Source organism: Vicugna pacos, chromosome 6 (genome assembly GCF_048564905.1).
Source record: "Vicugna pacos chromosome 6, VicPac4, whole genome shotgun sequence".
In the NCBI taxonomy this organism is placed as follows: Eukaryota; Metazoa; Chordata; class Mammalia; order Artiodactyla; family Camelidae; genus Vicugna; species Vicugna pacos.
Window position 1 is genome coordinate 759,562 of NC_132992.1, and position 26,382 is coordinate 785,943.

The following is a 26,382-nucleotide window of genomic DNA, read 5'->3' on the forward strand; positions in this document are numbered from 1 at the left end:
GGCTGAGGAGGCGTGTTAAGAGGGCTTGGATAAAAGTCAGCAGAGGGTGCTCGGGGCAGAGAGCCGGAACTGTAGCCAAGGCTCTCCCAGAGGAGGGAAGCACTGCGGTGAGTTCTGAGATGCCCTAGAAGTGATCAGGGGAAGGTATAATGTTAAGGCCATTTCTCCCTGGGGAGCTGCACATGCAAAGGAGGGAGGCCAAGGAGAGCCAGGTCCCTTCCAGGAACTGCAAATAGTCTAGAAGCGAGCACAGGTTGTGGGAGGCAGGTGAGGCAACCAGGTGGAGAGATCGCAGGTGCACAACACACAGGACTCTGTGTGCCTCCAAGGTAGAGGAGACATGCAAAGGGATCTAGGAAGAGACAAGATAGAGGCAGGGAGACATATTGGCAGGTTCTTGTGAAGGCCTGATGAGTCCCCACCAGGAGGAGAGAAGAAAACATTTCAGCAGGTGGACGGATTGGCCACAGGTGTGATGGAAGGGCAGGAAGAGATCAAAGATGCCAGCCAGCTTTCTGGCTTTGGCAGTGTCTAAATTATAGTGCCATTCCCTGAAATAAGAAGGGCAGGAAGAGGGGCAAGTCATGAGAGGAGACAACTGATTCAGTTCTGGCTGGGTGCCTGTGGGCTCCAGGAGAGATGTCCAGTAGGCAAATAAAAGTCTAGAAATCGGGAGAAAATTCTAGGCTGAGCCAAGTAGTTTTCCTGTTTCAAGAGGCTAATGAGTTTGAGTGGACAAGTCAGGAGAACAGGTGTGGAGGGGTAGCTCTCACCCTCCTGCAAGTGGGAAGCAACTGGGAGCCTTTAAATCATATTGCGTCCCAGACTGGAGTGGGGCTTTGTACTGTTTATTGTTTTTTAAATATTTCTCTCCTTTTTGTGGGGGATAGTTAGCTTTATTTGCTTTAATGGAGGTACTGGGAATTGAACCCAGGACCTCTTGCATGCTAAGCACGTGCTCTAAAACTGAGGCGTACCCCCGCCAACTTTTTTTGTTTTTAGACATTAGCTATACTGAGCAGTCAGGGTTGACAATCAACCTGCAGAGAGCAGACAGCCTTGGGGTAGAGATCAAGGAGAAGCTGCCCAGAGCCCTGCAGACCCCACCAGGGGCAGCCGGAGATGCAGGGGGCCTCGGACGGGCTGTGAGGAGTGTGAACTCAGCACTCCCCAATGGCGAAGATGAAAAAATGTTTTAAGCTCCCACTTCCCAGCAGTGTTTGTTCTGACTTTACTAGTTTTCCAGTAATACTGAATGAGAATAGAAATTATCTGGACACAGGGATCATATTCAAATGGTGGTTCTGACCATTCTTAGCTGCGTGATTACTGATTAAAAGGTTACCCGTCTGCCACGTGTAAAATGGGGGACCTAGCACCGTGCTCGTGGGCTGCTGTGAGCGTAATGAAATGACATCTATAAGGGCCCTCCAGACTCTCAGAGGTAATTGCTACTATTGTCCCCATTTGGGACACCAAGAAACAGAGGCACAGAAAGCTTCAAACATTAGCCCAAGATGAAGGTTGGGGTCAGGAATCAAGCCAATGACTTCGTGGATCCAGAGCCCAGGATTTTCTTACGAACAACAATGCACTGCCCAGGTTCCCTGCTCCAAAGCCCGCCTCCCTTTGGCTCAGTTCCATGGCGCCTGCGCTGCACAGATGTCGTCACTGCCTGCCTGCCGGCCTAGTGTCTGACCCCGGCATTCCTCCCTCCGTCCCACACAGCCCTTCCTTGGGCACACCAACCCTCAAGAGGCCATTGCTGTGGCTTGTTGGAAGTCTACACGGAAACGCATGTGGTACCCAAGCTTTATGGTATAGATGCTGCTGTCAGTGGAGGCAAGGAGCTCACAGTTGGTGGGGGAGGCCACTTGTGGTCTCCTCCTTGGCTGGAGAGCTGGATGGAATCCAGTTTCCCTCTGCAACTTAGACATCCAGCATGAGAGATATGTAAGGCCGTCTGGCCTCTCAACATAGAAATGATGCCCCCGCAGTCGTACTTATCATTGTAATCTCCTGGCTCCACCAGGGAGCAGAGGCCATGGCCTGTTGTCCACCAAGTTTTCTTTCCTTGCACGACAGCTACAATGGGGTGAGTTAACACCGGACCAGAAAATCTACAAAGCCTTCGTTTACTATTTCCTGACACTTGCAGGTCACCCAAATGCCCCAGATCCTCCAAGTAAACAACTAGTAAGAGGAACTGAGCTGGCTTGTCTGTCAGACCCCTGATGGCAGGACTGATTTGGCCTCTCCTGCTCTCGGGATGATCCGTTCTACTTCTGTGTGACCATACCCGAGGGAAAGAGACTGTTCTTTGTTTATGGGTTAGGGAGTATTTGTGGCTCTCTGAGCAGAACCTTCAAAAGTAGAGCTCTTGGTGAGAATGGAAGCATGGCAACCACATCTCATGAGCTCAGATACCCAACAGCCTCATCTAGCCAAGACTGTGGCAAAAACCAGGAGTTCATGCTGTTGAGAGTTGGGTCTTGAAAGCAATGCCTCCACCACTGAGAAGCTGCCCCACCACTTGTGCCCTTGTCCCCATCCAGGGGGAGGTGACGCATCCATGGGATGAAAGCCATGAGGGCACTAGGTGACTGTGGACCAAGCTGTGACTGGCCGGTCCTGTCCCGCATGTGACCCATGTTAGCCTCACATGAAGAAAATCCCCAAAGAGACCCCTGCTTGAGTGAAAGGGTCACCTATAAGCCAACTGTCCTCAATCCACCTAAGAAGCAACACAGTATACACAGTGAGCCATCCACTCACTGAAGTCCCCAAGACTCACAGCTCCCTAATGTGACACCAGGTACCCCCAGCAAACAGAAGACACTTACTTTATAATTGACTTGAGAATTCTACGGCTAAAACTGCCTTCCACCTTCCACTTAAGAAGTTCTTTCCACTCTGTCCCCTGCTCTGCAATTGTGCAATCAATCCAGAGCTCCTTCATGAGACAGGAGGGAAGGGGCCCGGGCACAGCCATTAAAAGAATGGCACAGACATTAGCACAAAGACGGTGGAAAATTCAACACCCAGTAGAACTTGAGCTTCAATACAGACTCACGAACATACAGCAGGATGCTAGATGGCACGCTCACAGGTGCCAGGACAGGTTCAAGGCTGACCATAAAAGGTCAAAGTGTGAGGGGTGGCCCAATTTCTGGGAGCCCCAACACCTTCCGCAAAGCGGTTGGAATATTCCTCCCACTTATTAGCATATGAAGATACCGAGTGCATAAAAATTAACAAACCCCCACCTCATGGCTGCTCTCTCTGCTGAGGGAGACAGCCCACACTCTATCTGTGGAGTGTGTATCTACTTTTACTTTAAACTGGAGCAACCTAACCCCACGCCTCATGGTTTTTCTCTTGCCTTCTGAAACAGCCCACTCTGTCTGTGGAGTATATATTTCTCTGAATAAATCTACATTTACTGAAATGTGGCTCTCTCTTGGATTCGTTCCTGTGTAAACCAAGGACCCACACTTGGCGAGGTGCATCACAGGGACCCAAATAGTACCTGGTATACGGCCATCTTCTCCCCCACATTTTCCTGTATCATACATTCCTTCCCAAAGTATCTCACCTTGTTCACCCCAAAGTAGACAGCACTCATGTGACCTGCCCTGGATCTGCTTCTGCGTGTATCATTTCTCATGTCCACTAGAACATCACCTTCATGAGGACAGGGAATTGGTTCTGTTCACAAAGGAAGCACCAGCACATCACAGGTGCTGGAGAAGTATTAGCTGAATGAATGAGCTGTGGGAAGTCCTGGGAATTCCACCTGCAACTCCTAGCCACTTGGGACCAAGCTGACTCCAGGTGCTCCCTGCTACTCATGGTTGACCTCTTGCCACCACTCCCTGCTCTGCTATCACCTGAGCCGGGATGAGCTGAGATAAGCACACACCCCGGAGAGCAAGGCGACTGGTTCATGAGGTTACAACACACTCATCCTCTGACTGCCAGGGGTTACTTAGGATGGACAAACTGAAGGCAGCACCATGTGCACCGCCCTACGCCACAACTCACTTGAAGCTCCAGGACTGCACACAGGGGAAACGCTGGCCCTTTCCAACCTAAGGAGAGGGACTATGGGTGAGAAGAGGGTCTCTGTCAACAGTCTCTTCACAAGCCCAGTCTTAGAAAAGCTCCTTAAAGACAATTTTGGTGTCTTCCTTGTGTTTCTATAATCCCTCTAGATTTTTTCATTTTAATCTACGTATCAGAAATACAGATGCTCTTGAAATTTCTATTGATTTTCAATGAAGAAAATCCTCAATTTCCTTCTCTGCTAAGAAAATTACTGCACTTTATATAAAAAAAGCAGCTTCCTTTCATAGGTTTCTATCTTCAAACACTTAATTTCACAAGAATCAGTGAAGTAGGACATGAAAATCACGCTGTGCTTTATCACCTACAGGTGGGCAGGGATGAAATGAATGAGTACTGATCTCATGAGACGGGAAGGCTGGGGCTCTTATTCCTGCTACAGATGGAAGGGTCCATATCTGTGAGGGTGAGGAAGGACCAAGGATGAGAAACCAACATTTTCGTACCCATTTCTCTTTTTCAAAGTCCCAGACAAAACAATGTGACTGTATCAACAAAAACAAGAACATCTGCACCCTTCTCAAAGCACGCTACAACTTTACTACTACACACGGCACTCTGTCACTGACCTAAAGGCTGATGACAGCCAAGAAATTTGCAGGGATCTTATTCTGTGCTCATCCCTTTTTGTCTTTGGAACCTCAGAAAGTTTACCTCCTCCCCCTGAGTGTCATTTTCCTCATCCTTCAAATGGGAGTGTAACAGTCATTCATTTGCTCAGTGTCTATTTGACAACAGGAGACGGCTTATGAAAACAACAACAACAAAAAGCAAAACAGCAATTCTGATCTGTGCTGTCTTCCTCCTCCTACCTGAACATGAATGTACAGCTTAACATGGCATCTTTCACTAAATCCCGAACTTAAGGAGCAGTTCTGATAAGGAAGTCACAGGACTGCTGAGAAATAACCTGGTGAACAATAATGAGTTGCCAGCAAATCCTCAAAAGCAGTAAGGGTGCAGACCCTGGGAGCCACAGGCATGGGTGGGAGTTCCTTAGTTCCCAATTTCACAAAGCCGAGAACTTTGCAGGGCCCATGAATGACACAGATAGCCCAGTACAACCACACCATGTTTCAGAGTACACCGGGGCCACGTCGCTGCTGACCTGCACTGCTGTGTGTCCCAGAGCAGAAGCCCTGGGCGCGGGTGACTGTGTTTGAGGCTGGACAAGGACTTCCTGTTCTGTCTCTTTTGCTCTCTCTCTTCCTGCAATAAAACAACTGGTAGGGCTCTGGTGGGGAGCACTGCACCCACATTCTCTGGCAAAACACACACCAGGCAGCTCCAGCTGATCTGAGAGAGGACTCTTCATTGATCATATATACACCAAAGTCAGGCAGAAGGATGCCTGTGACCTTGGGAATCCAAACCAGCTTGTCCTGTTAATCAGGATATTAGACATCTAAAGAAAGTGTGCATCAGATTAAGACGATGCCTTAGACAGCATTGGTGGTTATGTACATCAGTGTCTAAGGACAAGTCATGCTCTGGCAGGTGGGAGCATTTTGGTTTCTTTAAGTTTGCTACTGAAGGGCTGGGACATTTCATTTGGCCTTGAAACTCCAGACCTCTTTACACACAAAGGCAGACAAGTTAGGTGAGCCAGCTAAGCCTCTATTCCAACTTCCTAACCAAAAGGCTATGAGGTTGAAAATATATTTCTCAGACTCTTCTGCTGCAAGGGTTCCAGATGTGGCTTTAAAAATGCCCATCAGAGATTGAGATTTGCAAATATTAACTACTATATATAAATATAGCTAAAGAAACTAAATTTCTTCTGTATAGCACAGGGAACCATATTTAATATCTTGTAATAACCTTTAATGAAAAAGAATATTAAAAGGAATACATACATATATACGTGTATATGAATGACTGGAACATTGTGCTGTGCATCAGAAATTGACACATTGTAACTGACAATACTTCAATTAAAACATATATATACATATATAATGCCCATCAGCAACATCTGAGTGTCACTGAAGGCAGAAACTCAGATGAATGGAGGCAGAGGTGGTTGGAGGAGCTACGTTATTTTGCTGGGGTGGATGCAGCCGTCATGGCAGAGTTCTAGAAGGAATGCTCACAACAGCCACTCACTGATCTGCAAGTGAGTTAGGATAACAGTTTCCTGAAATCCTCCCCGCCCCTCCTGATGAGCCAGGTATCTGGTGTTTCTCTGGAAATCACTAGGCGCAGCCTGGAACTCAAAAGTAAAAATTAAAAACTGCAGTCAGGCAGCGAAGAGACTGGCAGGACGCGTTGGACAAAAGTAGCTCAGAATCAACAAAGAATGGGGAGGGGATAGAACGTGTGCTGAGGATCCTGACTTCAGTGGTGGATTGTCTTTGTTGAGCAATCTGTGTCAGTACGAGTAGATGGATTGCTGAGGACTAAACTGGTGGCCATTGTTCAGATAAGTGTGTGATTTGGACTATATTTATTAGAGGAGGGTTTTTTTCCCCTTCAACATTGATCATTTCTAGGGAGCAGAAAAATACTCTGCCACACAACATCTAAGTGCAAAAGAGATGCTACGGGATGATGGTGGTATGAAAAATTTCAGTTCTGCAGATTCAAGATTTCCTTAATGAGGTTAACAGCAGTAGGTCCTTAAAATAAAATAAGATACTTAAAATAAAGACATCATCATATGTACATATCCTTAAAGATACACATATGGTGCTATAAGTGGGCCTGAAATGTGTTCTGCATTCTAAAATCCGATGAAATAAAATCAGTAGCTCAATATGCCTGTCGGCTCTATAATCATGATGTAGCTAATGATCACAGAACGCAAGATCAGCAAGGAAATTTGAGATTTGTCTTTTCCAGTGTGAAAGTTAATATTTTTTGCTTTATTTAAAAAGCATTTTTTTAATTAGGGCTGTCAGCATCCTTTGGCATACGGGGTTCAGTAGATGTGTTCAGATGTTCTAGACAGTGAGCCAGAGCAAAGACTGAGGTTTAGACAGTAGTTAAATGCCTCACCCGTGTGATCAGCATCCACATACTGCTATACTGAAAATCGTTAAAAGTGAGAACTTCATTAAAGCAACGAAAAGTGAGGGAAAAAATTAGCCACAGACTAGTGGAAGTTTTGTAACGTGTAAAAATGACAAAGGGCTATTCATGAGCGTATTTTTTAAAACCCCTACACTTTAACAAGAAAAACAACAAACTGACAACAGGTTGCACACAGCTCCCTGTGGGAGAAGCCATGCAGATGGACTCTTATGTGAATGGGGCTGGAGCTGTAGAATTAGTTAGTCTCGCAAGTAACTCACTTAAAAACAAATGCAAATGGGATACACTTCTAGAATATCTGAGTGAAATTCTTGGAAACTTACTCCTCTATGAAGCAATGACAATGGCAAAATTTGTCAAAATTAACCTCTGCAGAACTCTGGAAATTAAACCAAGGCTTTCAGCAATGAGGGGCGTGTTTATTTGAGGAAAAAAAAACAGCTAAATCTCCATAAAGATATTGAGTTTTGTGGCATTGTAACTTGATCTACCCCCATCCCCGTATCCTCTCCTTAAATGGTGGCCTTTAAAAGCAACAGTCTCACAATCATGGTGGGGCAGAATTGATTTGAAGTTACCCAAGAAATCCGTCCCCAGAGAGCTGTCACTATTTCATTTATTTCAAACTCATGCTGTGCAAACAGCCTGTCCCGAGTGTGTGTGGGAAACAATCAGCAGTGAGTATTTAACATTACAACTGCCTGAGGCAGTGGTACCGGTAGAGGCTAACTAGATGCTGACTAGGAATCTTAGAAGGCAAAATTGAGTAATGAGACGTTCTGGGGGTGGAGGTAGGGTTAAAAAGCTCCAAAGAATTCTGAGAATTTAGAAGGCCGTACACATGTGTGGCACATGGCAAGGAAAGATCTGAGAAAACCTTAAGCCTTCAACTCTGGCAGAACTTGAGGTTCTGCATAAGCAAGAACTAAAGGCTACGGAAGAGCTGCAGACAGCCTGCCGGTGCTGAGGGCATCCCTCAGCACGTGGACACACAGGCACCTGGCAACAGCTCAAACGATTGGCACCAGGCATTGAAGAATATCACTGTCTGATCATTATTACAGTGATGACAACTAGGCTTTCTGCACACACACTGATCTCATGGCCATGCATTACACAGAACAGAAAATTTACAGAATTTGTTCAGGAAAGTAACTAAATAAATAGCTGCAGCAGCAATGACAATGGAAGCAACGATCAACCCTGGAGATGCAGAAAATCTGGCTTTCAGATCTGCCACATTGTAATATTTTAAATGTCCAGTTTTCAACAGAAAATTACAAGATGTACAAAGAATCAGAAAAGTTTGGCCATAACAGGGGGGAAAATGTAGTCAATAGAAACTCCCTGAGGAAGCCCAGACACTGGATTTACTAAACAAAGACATAAATAAGCAATTACACATATGTTCAAAGAGCTAACAGAAACCATGCCTAAAGAATAAAATTATGGAAACATCTCTTTGTACAGAGAATATCAATAGATAAAATTTATATTAAAAACCAACTAGAAATTCTAGAGATACAAATATAATGACTAAAATGAAAACTTCAATAAGAAGTTTCTCTGTAGATATGAACTTGTTGAAGAAAATGTCAGTTAACTTAAAACTAATGAGATTATACAGTCTGTGGAACAGAAAGAAAAATGAATGAAAAAAATGAACACTGTGTCAGAGATAGGTGGGACACCATCAACAATACCAATACACACATACTGGGAGCGCCAGAAGGAAGGAGAGAAAAAAAGGGGTAGAAGAATATATAAAGAAATAATGTCTGAAAACTTCCCAAATTTGATGAAAACATTAATTTGTACATCCCAGCAGCTCAACAAACTCCACGTGGTATAAACGTAGAGACATCTAAAATAGGCACATCAGACACAGTGTATCAAAAGACAAGAACAAAGAATCCTGACAGCAGAAAGAGAAAAGTGGCTCAACATATACAAAGGCTCCTCAGTAAGACAGTTGATTTCTAATCAAAAACCATGGAGACCAGAAGGCATTGGGATGGTATCGTCAAAGTGATAAAAGGAAAAGACTGTCACCAAGTATTTTATAGCCAGCAAAATGATTCTTCAAAAAAATTAAAGGAGAATTTAAGACACACCTACAAAAACAAAATCTGAAAGAATCCATTGCTAGCAGGCCTGCCCTACAAGAAATGCTAAGGATAGTCCAACAGCTGTAAATGAATGGACACTCACCTGAAAAATAAAGAACACTAGTAGAGGTAACTACATGAGTAAAAATATAAAACAGTATAGAGTATTACATATAAGTGTTTTCTTCTATTTGATGTAAAAGACAACTGCATGAAACAATACTTATGAAACTGTGTAGATGCACTTATATATGCATGAAGGTGTAATTTGTATGACAGTGACAGCATGAGGAGGGGGAGGGAAAAGACCGATACCAAAGCAAAGTTTTTGTATACAATTGAAATTAAGTTGGCATTCATGTGAACTCGATTGCTTTAAAACATGATGTTAATTATAATCTCCAGGGCAATGGAGGAGGAGGAGGAGAAAAAGATAAAATAAACAACAAATTAAAATGGCACACTTGAAAATGCCTACTTTGTATAAAAAAGTGTAGTAATAGGGGAAATGGGAAAAGTAAAAGACATATAGAAAGCAGATAGCAGATGTAACTTCAACCTGGTAAGAAATTACATTAATGTAAATGAATTAAACATTCTAATCAAAATACTAAAGGTAGAAATAAATGGAATAGAGAATAGATGAACAACAGAGAATAATCAACAAAAAGAAAAGTTGGTTCTTTGAAAAGATCAACAAAATTGACAAATTTTAACCTAGTACTGAAGAAAAAAGAGAGAAGATTCAAATTACTAAAATGAGAAATGTAAGGAAGGATGTCACTACTGCCCTTACAAAAATAACAAGGAATATAAGGAAATACCATGAATAATTATATAGCCAATAAATGAAATAATCTAGATGAAGTGAATAAATTCCTAGAAGGACATAAATGACTGAAGCTAATTCAAGGAGAAATAGAAAACTCAAATAATCCTACAATAAGTAGTGTCTGAAATAGTAATCCAAAACATTCCCACATGGAAATGCTAGGCCAGTATGGCATTGCTGATGAATTCCATCAACTACTTAAAGAAAAAACAAAAATAAAAACAAACAAAAAAATCCTTCACAAATTCATCTGAAAATAAAGAGTTGGGCACAGTTTTCAATTCATTCAATGAGACTAGTATCACACTGTTACCATAACCAGACAAAGGCATCACAAGAAAACTAAAGACAATCCCTTATGAATATAAATGCAAAAATCCCCAACAGAAGACAAGCAAATCCAATCCAGTAACATATAAAATAGACCACAACTAAGTGGGATGTATCCAGGTATGCAAAGGCAGTTCAACATACAAAAGTCAATTCATGTAATATGCCATATTAATAGGATAATGGATAAAAACTAGGATTAGAAGAGAACTTCCTCAATTTGACAGAGAATATCTATGAAAAACCTGGAGCAAAGATCATACATAATGGTGAAAGACTGAATTAACTCCTCCCAAAATCCACATTGTACTAGAGGTTCTAGTCAAAGCAACCAGACAAAGAAAATAAAGCCTTTAGTTTAGAAAGAAAGAAATAAAACTATTTCCATTCCAGATGACATGATATTATATATTGAAATCACAAGAAATCCACAAAGAAAATAAAGAGATAGAAAAGAAAAAAAAACCTATTAGAATTAATAAGCCAGTCAGACCAAAATTGTAAGACACAAATCAATATATTAAAAAAAAATCAAAATATAAAAAAAAATGTATATGTCTATACAACAGCAGTGAATAATCTAAAAATAAAAAGAAGGAAACATTTTCATTTACAATAGCATCAAAAAGAATAAAATACTAAGGAATATTAAGAACAATATGTGAAATACTGAGAAAAATGTCTGAAACTTGGATATTGAAAACTAAAATACTGCTGATAGAAATTAAAAATGACCTAAAATAAATGGAAAGCTCTCCTGTGTTCATGGATCAGAAGCCTTATTATTGTTAGGATGGCCATTGTCCTCAAAATGACCTATAGATTCAATGCAGCTCTGGCTTTTTGGCAGAAATGAACAAGCTGATCCTAAAACTAATATGGAAATGCAAGATACCCAGAATAGTCAAAACAGTCTTCAAAAAGAACAAAGTTTTGAAGTTTCCATATTCAAAACTCACTAACAAAACTGTAATCCATACAGTGTGGTACTTGCATAAAGGACAGACAAATATATTGAGAGAAAAGAACTGAGAGTCCATAAACAAACTCTTACACGTAGCCAGTTAATTTTTGACAAAGGTGCCATTACACTCCAATGGGGAAAAAATAATCTTTACAAAAATGATGCTGGGACACATGAACATACACCTGGAAAGAAAGAAAACTGAACTTTTATCTTAACACCATTTATGAAAATTAACTCACGATAAATCACAGACCTGAAACTATAAAACTTTTAGAAAATGAACAATGAGAAAATCTTCAGGACTATGGGTTACAAATACTTCTAAGATACGACACTAAAGGCACAAAAAACAAAAGAAAAAAATCAAGTAAACTGGACTTCAGTAAAATTAAAAACTTCTGTGCTTCAAAGGACTTTATCAAGAAAGTAAGAAGACAGTCCACAGAATGGGTTAAAATATTTCCAATATTTTCCCTGATAAGGGACTTTTATCCAGAATAGAAAAAGACAACTTAAAACATGACAATACAAAGACAAATACAATTAAAATGGGCAAAGAATTTGAATACATGTTTCTCCAAAGAAGACATATGAATGGAAAATAAGCACATAAAAAGATGTTCAACATCAGTAGGCATTAGGGAAACAGAAATCAAAAGCACAATGACATGCCACATCATACCAACTAGGATGACAAAGATATATGATATATGATATATAAATATGTATCTATAAACCTGGTAATAAAAAGTGTTGATGAAGATGTGGAGAAACTGGACTCCTCATACATTACTACTGGAAATATAAAATCGTGCAGTCACTTTAAAAGCAACTTCAGCAATTCCTCAAAATGTTAAAAGCAGAATACATCCCAGCAATTCCATTTTTGATATATCCCCAAGAGAACTGAAAATATGGGTTCACACAAAAACTTGTCCATGAGCACTTACAGCAGAATTATTCATCATTAACTGATGGATGGATAAGCAATGTGGTGTACTTATAACAATGGCATATTATTTGAAAGCAAAAAGGAATTTGGGTACTGATATAAGCTACACCATGGATGAGCCTTGACAACATCACACTAAATGAAAGACGACAATCAAAAAGGCAGCATACTGTATGGTTCTACTTATATGAAATGCCCAGAACAGGCAAATCCGTAGAGACAGAAAGTAGAGTGGTGGCTGCTGGGGGCTAAGGGAAAGGAAGGTTAGGGTGTGACTTACTAAAGGGTATTGGTTCCTTTTGGGGGTGATGGCTACAGAACCCTGAAATGTACTTAAAACCCTAATGCACAATTTAAAAGGCTGTATTTTATGGTATGTGAATTATATCTCCATAAAGCTGTTATTCTTGAAGCTGAGCCAACCTATGGAGCAATTGGTACAGCACTGACTGCGGCATCTGGAGGGGGAGGGACCCACCCACCCACCACAAAGGAGAGCAACACCTGACCCAGTGTTGGAGGGGCATGATGTTCTTGCTGGTGGACACTGTGAGCAGAACAGACAAGGGGGCCAACAGAGCAAGCTGAGTTCGTGAAACAGGGCGAAGACACAAAGACCTCTCAATAAAACCATTAAGAGCGCACAGTCTCTAGGAGAACACATCTTTGTTTTTTAAATCTTTTAAATCTGTTTTGTTTTCTATTACCTTTTCAATCTTTACTTTTTAAACAGTTGTATACGTTTACAGTTCTCATTTCATTTTTAATTCTCTTGGTTTTGATCTGTTATTGAATATTCACAGGTTTCAAACATTGTGTTTTGATTTTTTTCTTCTTTTTATTAAGGTTTTTAAAAGACATCTCAACTCGATTCCTAATCTGCTTCAACTTGTTCTTCTATTATTGATTGTACACTGTTTTCAAACCTCCTTTTCCTCCATTCTTTTAAAATTCTCTCTCTCTCTCTCGTTTTTAAGTTTTATTCCCACATAGGCTTTAGATAGATAAACAAATAAACTACTTTAAGGACCACAATACATAACAGATACTCCTTAAGCCATAGTGCCAGAGAGATATGAGCAGTATGAAGAAACAGAGGCAGTACTACCAATTAAAAGAGCAAGAGAAATCCCCTGAAAGAATGATCAATGAAATAGACATTGATGGCCTACTAGATCAAGATTTCAAAAAAGAAGTGATCAAATTACTGAAGGAACTAAAAGAGATAGTGTTTAGAGACATAAAATATGTCAAAAACAAAATAGAAGCTATAAAGAAGAGCCAAGTAAAATTGGTAAATTCATTGGCTGAAATGAGATCTGACCTAAAGGCTGTACAAAGCAGGCTAGATAATGCAGAGGAACGAATAAGTGACCTAGAAGACAGGATAACAGAAAGCACCCAATCAGAACAGCTGAGAGAAAAACAATGAAAACAATACAAGGAACCTATGGGACAATATAAATCATGTCAATCTATGTATAATAGGGGTTCCAGAAGGGGAAGAAAGAACAAAGGGGATGGAAATGGTATTTAAAAAAATCATGACTGAAAACTTCCCAAACATAAAGGAGGAATCAGACACCCAAGTACAGGAGGCTCAGAGGTTCCCAAACCGGAAGAGCCCAAAAAGACCCACACCAAGACATATCATAATCAAGATGGCCAGACTGAAGGATAAAGAAATGATCCTAAAGGCAGCAAAAGAAAAACAAAGAGTGATTTACAAGAGAAGGCTCTCAGCTGATTTCTCTACAGAAACACTACAGGCCAGAAGGGAGTGGCAAGATATATTCAAAGTCCTGAATGAAAAAAAAAGATGCAGCCTAGGACACTTTCTCCAGCAAGGCTATCCTTTAGAGTAGAAGGAGAGATAAAGAATTTCACAGAGAAGCAAAAACTAAAAGACTTTAGCAACACTAAACTCATGCTAAAAGAAATATTGAAAGGTCTATTCTAAATAGAAAAGAAGCACGATGCTACAAAAATGAGAACTAATAACTGGAAAGCTGATAACTACCATGAATTACAAATAGAATAAACATGAATTTGTAAAAGAAGACATCTAAATCATTGAGTGGGAGAGGGAAGCAAGAAAATATAGAGTATTATTTTCTTTCTTCTTTTTTTTAAATTATTTGTTCTCGGTAGGATGGGTTTGAGATTACATTTCTATCTGTTTAGTACACACAGTTAGAGTAATTGGTTAACAGACTTACAAAAAAGTGTAACTACAAGCCAACAACTTACAAGTGAGTCACTAAAACAAAATACAATCCAAGATAATCAAAGGAAAATTACCATACCACAAAAGGAGGAAGAAAGGAACAAAGAAGAAATACCAAATCAACTGCAAAAATAAGTTCAAAATAGCAATAAACACTCATCTATCATTAATTACTGTAAATGTTAATGGACTAAATGCTCCAGTCAAAAGACAGAATGGCATATTGGATAATAAAGCAAGAACCCTCAATACACTGCATACAAGAGGCACAGTTTAGGGAGAAGGACACATATAGATTGAGAGTGAATGGATGGAAAAGGATATTCCATACAAATGGAAATGCCAAAAAAGCAGGTGTAGCAGTACTGATTTGAGACAAAATAGGCTTTAAAACAAGGGCCATAAAGATAAATAAAGACATTTTATAATGATTAAAGGAGCAATACAAGATGAGGATATTACAATCAATAATGTATATGCACCCAACATGAGAACCTAAGTACATGAAACAACTACTAACAGAGATAAAGGTGGAAATTGATGGGAATACAATCATTGTCAGAAATTTTAACACCACAATAACATCACTAGACTGATCTTCCAGACAGAAAACAAATAAGATAACAGAGAAATTACATGATATAATAGAAAAATTAGATCTAGTGGATGTTTTCAGAGCATTACAACCCCCCAAAATAGGATACACATTCTTTTCAAGTGCGCATCAAACATTTTCTAGGATTGATCATGTACTTGGTCACAAAAGAAGCCTCAACAATTTTAAGAAGATAGAAATTATCTCAAGCATCTTTACTGACCACAATGCAATTAAACCTGGAAATCAACTACAGAGAAACAAAGGAGAAAAAAAGGAAAGCATAGAGATTAAGCAACATGGTATTAAAAAACCAATGGGTCAATGATGAAATCAAAGTTGAAATTAAAGAATACCTTGAGACAAAGGGAAATGAAAACACAACCAAACAAAGCTTATGGGACGCAGCAAAAGCAGTGCTAAGAGGAAAGTTTAGGGCGATACAGGCTTTCCTCAAAAAAGAAGAACAATATCAAATAAACAATCTAACCCACCAAATAAAAGAACTAGAAACAGAAGAACAAAAACACCCAAAAGTCAGCAGAAGGAAGGAAATAAAAAATATCAGGGAGGAAATAAATAAAATAGAGACTAAAAAAAAAAAATTAAGAAAATAATCAATCAAACCAAAAGCTAGATTGACAAACCTCTGGCAAAATCACAAAGAAGAAAAAAGAGAGCACAAATTTGCAAAATAAGAAAGGAAAATGGAGAAATTACAACAAATAACATAGAAATACAGAATATCATATGAGGATATCATGGAAAACTACATGAAAAAAATGGATAACCTAGAGGAGATGGACAAGTTTCTGCAAACATACAGTCCACCAAGACTGAATCAAGAAGAAACTGACCACTTGAACAAACCAATCACTAGGATTGAAATCGAATTAACAATAAAAAAAAAAAAACCTCCCTAGGAATAAAAGTCCGGGATTGGACAGCTTCACCAGGGAATTCGACCACACATACAAAGAAGAACTCATACAAGTCCTTCTCAAACTCTTCCAGAAGAATGAAAAGCAGGAATATTCCCAAACTCATTCTATGAAGCCACAATCACCCTGATATCCAAACCAGGCAAAGACACCACCAAAAAAGGGAATTACAGGCCAATATCACTGATGAACACAGATGCAAAAAGTCCTAACCAAAATACTAGCAAATAGAATCCAACAGCACAGAGAAAAGATAATACATCATGCTCAAATGGGGTTCATCTCAGGGACAGAACGGTGGTTCAACACATGCAAATCAATCAATGTAATACTTCACATCAACAAGAGAAAGGACAAAAACCACATGATCATCTCAATAGATGCAGAAAAGCTTTTGATAAAATTCAACACCCACTTATTATAAAAATTCTCACCCAAGTGGGTATTGAGGGAACATATCTCAACATCAAAAAAGCTATATATGACAAACCTACAGCCAGCATAGCACTCAATGGTGAAAAACTCAAAACCTTCCCACTAAAATCTGGGACAAGACAAGGATGCCCACTATCACCAACCCTATTCAACATAGTCTTGGAAGTCCTGTCCACAACAATCAGGCAAGTAAGAGAAGTAAAAGGGGTCTAAATTGGAAAAGAAGGGGTAAAAGTGTCATTATATGCAGATAACACGATACTTAATATAGAAAACCCTAAAAGGTCCACACAAATCTTCTAAAGCTGATCGAAGAATTTAGCAAAGTTGCAGGTTACAAGATTAATGTTCAAAAATCAGTTGCATTTCTTTACACTAATGATGAATCAACAGAAAAAGAAAGTAATGGAACAATCCCCTTTAAAATAGCACCCAAAGTAATAAAATATCTGGGAATAAATCTAACCAAGAAGGTGAGAGAATTATACACAGAAAACTATAAACCATTGGTGAAGGAAATTAAAGAAGATTTTAAGAAATAGAAAGGTATCCCATGCTCTTGGATTGTAAGAATCAATATTGTTAAAATGGTCACACTGCCCAAGGCAAACTACAGATTTAATGCAATCCCTATCAAATTGCCCCTGACATATTTCATAGAACTAGAACAAATCACAATAAAATTTATATGGAACCAACAAAGGCATAGAATTTCCAGGGCATTACTGAAGAAAAAAGAAAGAGGCTGGAGGAATAACTTTCCCAGACTTCAGACAATACTATAGAGGTACAGTCATCAAGACAGCATGGTATTGGTACAAAAACAGACATATAGACCAATGGCACAGAATAGAGAGCCCAGAAATGAACCCACAAACTTTTGGTCAACCAGTCTTAGACAAAGGAGGCAAGAATATACAATGAAATAAAGACAGTCTCTTCAGCAAGATACACATAAAACAAGATACAATAAAACTCCTAGAAGAAAATACAGGCAAAATATCTGACATACATCTCAGAAATGTTCCCCTAGGGCAGTCTACACAAGCAATAGAAATAAAAGCAAGAATAAACAAACGGGACCAAATGAACTTACAGGCTTCTGCACAGCAAAGGACACCATAAGTAAAACAAAAAGACAACCTACAGTATGGGAGAACATTTCTGCAAATGAAACTGACAAAGGCTTGATCTCCAGAATATATAAGCAGCTCAAATGACTTAATAAGAAACAACCAAATAACCCAATCCAAAAATCGGCAGAAGACCTAAAAAAGCAATTCTCCAAGGAAGACATACAAATGATCAATGGGCACAAGAAAAAATGCTCAATATCACTAATTATCAGAGAAATGCAAATCAAAACTACAATGAGGTATCATCTCAAACCAGTCAGAATGGCCATCATTCAAAAATCCACAAATGACAGATGCTGGGGAGGCTGTGGAGAAAGGGGAACCTCCTACACTTCTGGTGGGAATACAATTTGGTTCAGCCACTGTGGAAAACAATATTGAGTTTCCTGAAAAGACTAGGAAAAGACTTGCCATGTGACCCAGGAATCCAGCTCCTGGGCACATATCCTGAAGGAACCCTACTTTAGGATGACACCTGCACCCCAATATTCATAGCAGCACTATTTACAATAGCCAAGATATGGAGACAGCCTAAATGTGCATAAACGGATGACTGATTAAGGCAGAGGTATATTAATACTACTTGGCCATAAATACTGACAATATAGGGCCATTTGCAGCAACATGGATGTTCCTGGAGAATGTCATTCTAAGTTAAGCATGGTAACAAGGAATAAAGAGAAGTTACCTCCAGTTACAGTAATTTTGATTAAAATATCCATACAGAAAGCAAGTCACCCCCACGACTGCTGCCAGGAGGAGCGTCTGAGTGTAATAGCCCAGCCAAGCAAAGTAGATTCCAATCGTCTCTCCATAGAATTTCCTGCAGAAAGACAGAAGGTAGATTCAGAAGACACACAATCACTGTAGCTTCATCCTCATGTTAATTTATTTTTTCTTTGTTTTTTGGGGTCATAATTAGGATTATTTATTTGTTTTTTAAATGGAGTCATTGGGGATTGAACCCAGGACCTCATGCATGCTAGATATGCACTCTACCACTGAGCTACACCCTCCCTCCATCATATTAATTTCTGATTCTAAATAAAGGGGGCTTTAAATTTAAACCTCTGACTCAATTCACACTTAAAACATACGCGTTTTCATAGCAGCCCCCATATTGTACCGTGAAATAAGAAGTATGTTACGTATCATAGAAGTACAGATGACTGGTTCACCTGCTGAAGAGAGATAAATGAGAACAGAGCAAAGGAGGGGACGAGGTCGACTCCGGAGCAGATGTAGGGGATCATCACCACCCACTGGACAGTCTGGCACATTCAACAAATCCCCCCAAAGATCATTCTTAACAGGCTTGACACAAGTGGACATCAACAACTGGCTCAGTCATCTGCTCCTGCCTTATCTCGGGAACTTCCTAGGAGCAAATGCATCGTAAATCACACATAATAAGGAAATGGCTGATAATGATAAAAACTGGGAGTGCAATGTCTCTCTGACAAAATATTTATAAAACTCATTGTGGGAATGGGAGAGGGCAGGAGGGAAGTGACTGAGAAAGGCAATGCCCTGGATTGTTTGTATCTAGCACGTCTGTTGTCCCTAGGTTTTAAAAAACTCTTCAATGTTTCTCAGTTAATCTGGAGTAGATGGAACAGGCCAGGGAGGCAAGATTAGAAGAAAGGAGGCAGGGTATTAAGCGGTGCCAGGCTGGTCCTGAAAGGGAGACAGACACAGACAGGCAGACACAGAGGGTTTAGGGATGAGGCGGAACAATGAGTGTTAGCTCAGTTGTGTCTTGCTGTTGCTGATACTTCCCTCAACTGGCTCACTGCTGACTCGGCAGTGCTGGGTAAAACCTGTGGATTTCCTCAGCTCTGAGTTCACTCTGAGTCTTCTAGCTCAGTCTGGAGCTGAGATGAGCTCGGTGGGCTTAGCTTAGTGGGGACTCAGCTCTGAGAACAGCCTGCAGTCCTGGGAAACTTCATGCAGGAACCCCCTTGGGCTGGACCAGCACTCACAAGGCTGCTGTGAGACCAGCTCCATCGTCAGAGACCATGGGTCAGAGACCATGGGGAACAGGGCTGAGCCCGATGCCAAATCAGATAGGAGGGACAAAGTGTGTTCATTCTCATGTGACTGGGCTTTGTGGCCTGGCTCACAGATGGCAGGCTCAGGATGGTGTCTGGCAGAGAAAACCCTGGCAATGGATTTGAGATGTCTTGGACTCTTTCTTGTTAAGCTTTTTGTAATACATTCTTATCAACTGTCCATCCAAAAAATGCCACATTCAAAACTGAAAGAATGTTAGAAGTTTCCTGCTCCAACTGGCCAGTGGTAAACACACCCTGCTAGTTAGAGAGCTGGTCAGGCAGCCCCTTCCTGGATATTTACAGTGACGGGGAGTTCATTATTTACAAAGGTTACATGTCGGTAAGAAGGTCAGACAGAATTTTTGAACCTTAAACAGATGTCTGCCTCCTAGTCCTTGCTGAAAGGCTAGGAATAATGAGGATCCCTTCAAATGTAGTTTGTCTGATTGTTATCTCTCTCTGTCAAAAACACCCCAATTCTTAACATCAATTTTTCAAAATTCATCTTTGATTTCTTTTTATCAAAGTTATACCATACATTCATTAAAGAGTCAAACAGTTCTCGAACATCGATTGTAAAAAGGAGCAGTTCCCAACAAACGCCCCATTTCCTGGCCAGAAGCAACCACGTTCAGCTCCTACTGCTGACTCCTGGAATAATTACTCCCTTTCTCTGACTAATATCCTTGTAACGCAGCCTACTGACTTTTTCAGCTTTATGTGTCACCTATTTAACTATCTATTATGGAAAATGAGGATTAAGCTCTGTTTCAAACCCCATCTCATATACACACCCAAAACTTCATTCTTCCAACCTTTTGATATAATCACATTATCATTTTGATCAACTCAGTATCCTTGCTTTACATTATTAGGACTCTGTACAGATTGTTCACAGCTGTAGCAAGTTGTCTGCTAGACTTACATTTTCCTTCCCTACTTTGTTTTTCCTGGAGTCCTGGTGGTTCATAGCTTAGATTTCTGTGCACTTAAAAATTCAACCCCAGACCTTCTCCGAATGAATAACTTTCTCAATACTTTCCAATATATTGTCTACAAATTTCATCTCCTTGAATAAATCTCTTCAGATCTCCTTCAACCTGGATTAACGACACGCTACTCTTGTCACAGAGCTCAAGGGGCCACTAGTGGGAAGCAACAAAGGGAACACATGGACCAGGGGCAGGGAACAGATCAACATATTTTCCTTAGCAAAACATACTTAAAATAGTGGGGAAAATTTATTCTTTACAAACACAAACACACACACAAACCCCAAAACCCACAAGGAATGATTAAAGAGCCATAGCCCTGCCATCAAAAACTGTATAACATAAAACAAAAATAACATAAGGAAAATATCATATAAATATGAATCTCAAGGGGGATGTGGTACAGTCAGTGGCACAGTGTGTGCCCAGCATGCATAAGGTCCTAGATTCATTCTTGACTACCTCCATTAGAAAAAAAAATTAAAAATAAAAGAAAAATGTATCAGCTTTGAATAGTTACATATGTACAAACATCCTCTTTTAAAACTATGTTCTACATGATAACCCGGGTTAATGAGAAAGTGCCTCTTCATGACTGTGATCCTGCTGATAATTGACGTAGGAAATTAGAGTACGACCACATGAAATAAAATCCCTTATGAAATAATGATCCTGGGTGACAATCATTATTGGCTGTGGTCATCAAAAAAAGAGAGCCAACTGGACATTATGTACCTTATGACAGGAGTACAAAACTTCACATAACAAGTATTCCTGCACAAAGTTGAACCTCAATCAGATCAAGCTTTTAGGGGAGGATCAAATCACTTAGCTAAAGCAAATACATAGGATGGAGAAACAAGTCTAACACCAAAGGGGAGAATGAATTCAGCCAAACAGGAAATAGAGAAACCCCTCAGCAATTTCAAGGAAAATGAGAAACTGGAAAATTATAGATTAGAACCCACTTGAGAGATATGCTAGATGCAATGTCTGAACCAAGTCTGGATCCTGATTTCAACCCCAAAACTACTTAAAAGTGTATTTTTGTGACAATCGGAATTATTTTGAACCCCTAAAAAAAAAAAGGAATATTCCAATTGTATTTGAAAGAGACCTTGTCATTTCACTAATGAAAGGTTAAGCTATGTAGGATTGTCTTCAAAATGATCCCGTAGTGGGGGAGGGGAGGAGGTGGAGATGAAAGATGCAACAGCAGTGATTCTGAGTATATAATTCTGGAGCTGGTTGACTGATACCGGCAGGCTGGCTGTGGTCTTCTCTCTACTTCTGTACATGTTTGAAATTTTCCATAAAATGTGAAACAAACAAAAAGACCTCTGTGTTTTAAAACCCTCACTTTGAAGGTTAAGAGGTTTGCCCAAGTAGGTGGGCACCTGCATGGGGCACTGTGATGAGAAAGAACACGCATCTGGCTCCAGGCCGACCTGGGGCTACCTTGACCCTCCTCTTCTCCTCACCATCCACAGCCAGCCCATAACTGCATCCTGTCAGCTCCACTCCCCAAACGCATTCCTCCCTGGCTCCCACCATCTCTCATCTGGCCCACTCCAAGAGCCTCCGACCCGGCCTCACTGCTTCCTGGGTCCCTGCCATTCATTCTCCACATTATCTTTGCAAAATGTGAGTGAGAGAAAATTACCTTAGTGCTTAAACTGTCATGACTGCTTCTCACTGCGCTTAGAGTCTACACTCCTTTCCATGCTCCTGATGCCCTTCTAAATCTCGCGTCTCATCCCTCTCACCAGCGCTGGCTCCAGTATCACTTAAAACCTGCTGAGCACATTTGTGCCTCGGGGCCAATGGACAAGCTGCCTCAATTCCTGGGGTGACTTTTCACAGATCCTCAAAGTTCAGCCTCCTTATCACCATTTCAGCTCACATGTAACCTACTCAAAGATAGCTTTCTTGATTCATTTCCCCCCAAGTCTCCCATCACAACACTGTGTTATTTCCTTCTTTTCAATCTGACATTGTTTCCTTATTCACCCGATGATTTTTGTTTGCTCGGTTGTCCTTGGCCTCCATCCCCCCAGCAGCCTTGCCCAAACAGCATAAGCTCCCGGGGAGCAGCCGGCACTGCTGCTCTGAGAAGACACATGCTGAGCGCGACATTATAGTCACATGGTGTAGTGAACCGGTGTCGAACAGCAGATACAGCAAAGCAGTGAGAATTTCTCTCTTATTTTATAATTTAAGTGAAATCTAACATTTACTCCTGTTTAATGAAGAATTTGGTAGGTCTTTATTCCCAGTTCTTGGACGGCAACCCCTAAAGACTTGAAATTTCCCAAGATAGGAGTGACTTTGCTATTCATGGTGGACCCCTGTTTGGCTTGTGTTCACGGGATAACTCAGGATGGGGACTGGCCAGCCAGAGACACCAACCATGTGATTAGAGGAGTGGGGCTTTGAGCTTTGTGACAAGTGAGTAACCACAAGGAGAGGAAGGGGCTCAGCAGTTAGGGCTAAGGAAAGGTTTGACTTACAGTTAGGGTTTGGGTTCGCCATGTCGGTAGTGACCCAATAAACCATGGCTTTGTAATAAAGCCTCCAGTAAAAACTTGGGGCAACAAAGCTCAGAGCTCCTGTGAGCTTCCTGGTTGGTAACACTCTTGGAGGACTGTCACCCTCAGATGCCGTGAGGGCAACCCTGAGCCCTTCCCACTGGAGTGCTCTCCACAACAGCTCACCTGATGAGATCTAATGGCTGATTCTTGTCTATGCTTCGAGGAGGAGCCCATTCCCTGTACAGAAGGCCCTGTTCGCGGGGGCAGCTGAGGTCCTCTGACGGAGGCTGAAGTTGCACTGGGAAGCAGAAGCAAACAGGTGAGAGTCACTGTCACCACGTGATCCCATGTTCTGTTGATAATATGTGGTGCTATCACTTTGTGGTCATTTGTAAATAAGGGGCCCTTACTTGCCAGAATGTATGGAGGTACCATATAATTTTTCATAATTCTCACCCAGGATTAATACTAACCCCTTGAGGGTCATTTGCAAATACGGGTGGAAAGGAACGCTTGGATGTTACAGTCCTGGGGCCACCGTGGGTACCTGGGGAGAGCTTTGCAGATGCTTAATGTCCTACAACCGGGCCAGTCTTCCACAGAAAAAAAACTAGGCCACCCAAGTGCCCAAACTGATGCAGTGGAGGGACACCTGACGGTCCAGCCCCCTCCTTGGACACCCAGAGGAACCTGGACTCTGGCAGGTTAGGGACAGGGTCAATTCTAAAACCCAGTCTTTTTTGTCCCCACAATTCAGTAGTTATTCAGTGACAGCACATGGAATATAAACAACCAAGAAACTTCACATGATGTTATACATTTAGCTTACTTAAGAAACATCATTTAAATCCAGTAATTCTCCTTCCCACCTGACCTACTTTCCATTCTCCTGTACTAGAACCAGATTATTACCCACCCAGCCTCAACATGAGTCCTGACTCCACTTAACTCCCTCCCAAACACCACATGAGATGATTCCTCAGCCTGGATGTGGGACCAGCAATTACAATAGACTTTAGTGGAAAAGTACTGGTTGTGTGCAGATGCCAACTAAACACTGTAGAATCCTGGTGTCCCACATTAGTAATCATGACAGCTGTTTACAAGCGTCCCCAAAGTTCATTTCAGTCTCTCACTGCTAATTTTGCTGGGACATAAATATAAAACATGTGGACTGCTGGGCTGGACTGCTATGCTGGGTCTGTGATCCAGGAAGCTCAGTGTCTGCTCCCTGCACCTAGCTCCCTGTTCTGTTCATGCATGTGCATCAAGCAGCTGTTTAGTGTTCATTTTAATATCTTAAACAGTACATTTCAGTATTGTCTCAATCCACAAATACGTGTACCACACAGTAATAATGATCAATCTCAGTCTTTGCTTTCTTTGGTCTTAGAGAGTCAGATAAATGGATAACAAATATAACAAAGTCATAGAGCGCTATAATATAGTATTTCCTTTATTTCAATGACAGGATTTATTTAAAGAGCTTAGATATAACATCCTTGCATTTATGGCATCATTAAGCGTCTGAAGCTGTTATATTTTAAACACTTCATTTCAAGCGAGATGTTGTCAGTTAGAGAAGCGCTCCGGAATTTGAGGGGTTGCTGTCATCTCAGACGGAGTCCTTAAAAAATGTCAACACTCTGCAGTATTGCCATCATGACAAGAACCCAGACAGATGAAATTTGGAAAGCCCTGTGGCTTCCTAGTGCACAGACAAAAAATGGTATTTCAGAGGGAAAATGCCTGAATTACAGAAAATGATAAATGAAATGGTCTAACATGTATTTCCCTTACAAAGAACTAATACTTCTTTGGTTGATAATAACATCTGTCAGTAATTATGAAAAGAGCTGACAGATGCAGAGTACTTAGTATTAGCCAGGGCTGTTCTAACACTGACACAGATTCATTAATCCCCACAGCAACTCTACGAGGTGGGCACTATTGTTATCCCCATTTTATTGAGGAGGAACTTGATAAACACAGAGGCTAAATGACTTTTACAAGGTCGACAGCGAGAGACCAGCACAGGTGTTCCAGCCTGAGTCTACGCTCTTGGCCTCTTCTCTTTCTTTTTTTTTTTTTTTTTTTTTGGTGTTGGGGAGATAATAAGGTAATTCTGGTGGGTGGTGGGGAGGTAATTAGGGTTATTTGTCTATTTTAGAGGACGTGATGGGGGCTGAACCCAGGACCTTATACTTGCTAAGCATGCGCCCCATCACTTGAGCTGTACCCTCCCCTCTAGAGTCTATGCTCTTAGCTGCTAATCCTCACTGTCCCACATGGTAACTCTGGGGGAACTACAGTTCATTCATTCACTCGTTAAACTCAGCCTTCCCGGTGCCTCAGATTCCGCAGTGAACAAGACAACATAGTTCCTGCCCTAAATGAGCTTGTCGCCTCCTGACATATTATCTTCATTTTACCCAGGAAGAAACAAGGTCAAGAAGATTAGCCTTTTCCTGTTAACACCGGAGGAGACATGAGGTGCTTTATTTCATTTCTGCCATTTGACTTACACCATGGGGAGGGAAAGCTGCCTTGCAGATCCCGGAGCTCACAAGCCTGTTAATCCCGAATTTTTTTAACACTGTACCTTACTTGATACTTGATCTGAGAAAGGATGAAGTAAACCTAAAAAGATTCTAAGAGAGTGTGTGGTTTATACAGGGTAACTAACCAGTCACTGTTTACTATCCTAACAGGAATCTGTAGGCATATTTCTTTTCTTTCTCTTTTATCCTATTTATGGGCATCTTTTAAAAACCAAACCAAACCAACCAAACCAAATCACTGATAATTCAACAGCAGGTTCTAAATCACCCCAAGACAGCAGCTAAACTCAGTTTAGACTTACAATGCAGCTTCTGGTGGCTGGATTGAAGAATGTATCTCTATCCTGAATATAAAAGTCATTCACGCAGCTCTTCTCAAATAGGGCAATGAAAAACTCTTGCTCCGGCTTGATGATACTTTCATCCACTTGGAGGACTTTAATAAAACAGCTGAAATTATCAAAGGCTGAGGACCGGGTTTTCAGATCATTGGGCTTCAGAAGCAATTTTATGTGCAGTATCTCTGTATGTACAGAGCACCTCCAACAGGGTGTGTACTTTTC

General features: G+C 40.8%; 1 long non-coding RNA gene across 1 annotated transcript; it reads right to left on the reverse strand.

Moving 5' to 3' along the window:
- Positions 1-26,382, reverse strand: LOC140696741 (uncharacterized). Its single transcript, XR_012073218.1, has 4 exons — positions 26,122-26,382; positions 23,442-23,556; positions 18,370-18,504; positions 1-124 (listed from the first exon to the last, which is right to left on the reverse strand). It is a non-coding gene; the product is annotated as an uncharacterized lncRNA (long non-coding RNA).